The sequence below is a fragment of the Propithecus coquereli genome, unplaced genomic scaffold (genome assembly GCF_000956105.1).
Source record: "Propithecus coquereli isolate 6110/MARCELLA unplaced genomic scaffold, Pcoq_1.0 Scaffold20, whole genome shotgun sequence".
NCBI lineage: Eukaryota > Metazoa > Chordata > Mammalia > Primates > Indriidae > Propithecus > Propithecus coquereli.
The window spans coordinates 13,647,778-13,649,361 of record NW_012144967.1 but is presented as its reverse complement, the minus strand read 5'-3'; positions in this window follow the sequence as shown (position 1 = coordinate 13,649,361).

Here is a 1,584-nt window from a genome sequence, read left to right as displayed (position 1 = left end):
TTGCCCGGGCTAGAGTGCCGTGGCGTCATCCTAGCTCACAGCAACCTCAAACTCCTGGGCTCAAGCGATCCTCCTGCCTCAGCCTCCCGAGTAGCTCGGCCTCCCAGAGTGCTGGGATTGCGGGCGTGAGCCGCCGCGCCGGCCTCCGTTACAGTCTTTTAAAGGAGTAAACGCAATTCCACTGTCAAATCACTGAATCTCTCAAAGTGATTTTTAATGATGAGTTTACCATTTGTAAACTTAAAATATCCTGACCTGACCTTGTTTACAAGGTGTCTTTATGTTACATGCTTAAAGCATCTTCAACATACAAACGAGCGGGTTCAGGGAAGCGAACATAATGTCACTTAGTTCTGATTGGCTCCTGGCTGGAAGTTGACAGTGGCGGCGGCATGTAGCACACTGAACAGCACGCTGGGTGCTGAGCGCGGTCGGGCGAGCACGCAGGGGGCTCCTATCCTGCGTCACATGCGAATTGCTGGCAAGACGGGGGGAACTGGGTGTGGAAAAAGCAAACAGCAGCAGCAAAAGTGGCTTTCTCGAAGTCGGAGGGCAGCCTTACCTACAAATATAAACGTCTTTACGCGTCCTGTTGCGTCTGTAAACTGGCTGGAGTCGCTGTTAGAAAATGAGTGACAGTGTGAAAAGGTGGCAAATGGAACAATTCTAAAATAGACAAAACGAAAAATCGGAGGTTTGTGTTCGTGGCTGGGGATGAGCCCACATGACTCTGAGCAAGTGGGGAGGTAAGAAACAGCTGTCCCAGTGGTGAGACCTCGCGCAAGTGGCCCCTCGAGTCTGTTCTCACAGGTGACGCTGCCTGGTAGGTTTGTTATTGAAACCTGAACTACGTTTTAATAACTTACGCTCTACATTGTCCTGCAAGGAATCAAGGGAGTTAGTGCTTGTCGAGGTATGGATAATATTAAACAAGGAAAACGGAGGCCGGGGTGACACTAGCAGGCGCCGCGCAGAAAGGGGACTGGAGCTGTCACGGCTACACTGGCCACGCTTTTGCCGGTGTAACCCTGAAAAGAATTCGAGAAAACTTATACATCCCTTCACACATTTTAAGTTTGACGACTAAATTTTTATGTTTAAGTTGTAACGTGCATAATTGTCAACAATGAATTTCAGGATAAAAATTAGCTCATAAAAATATCCAAGGGAACCCACTATCATTCACTTTTAAAGGTGCATGAACAAAGCTCTTTGCCAGTTGGAAATTTTACAACATTTTTTCTATTCAAATTCATGTTTCTAGTCCACTTCCCTCACAGAATTTTATCCTAATGTAATATTGTAAATCATGTCTTACTTTGGATCATCTGTAACAAAAATTAAAATTTATTTTCTGTGACCATGAGGCTATTAATTTACAAAAACATTTTGCATCATTACAATTATTGTTAGTACATATTTCATCATAGTGTCAGAATATATTGTCTTGATGTAGAATTCTAAAATATTTGAAATGCATTTCTTAATGAGACAAATGAAGGTGTTTTAAAACGAAGGTTTAAAATTTTATGGATAAATTTGCTATGAGTTAAGGCTCATGACCAACTCTTTTCCTACTTTTCA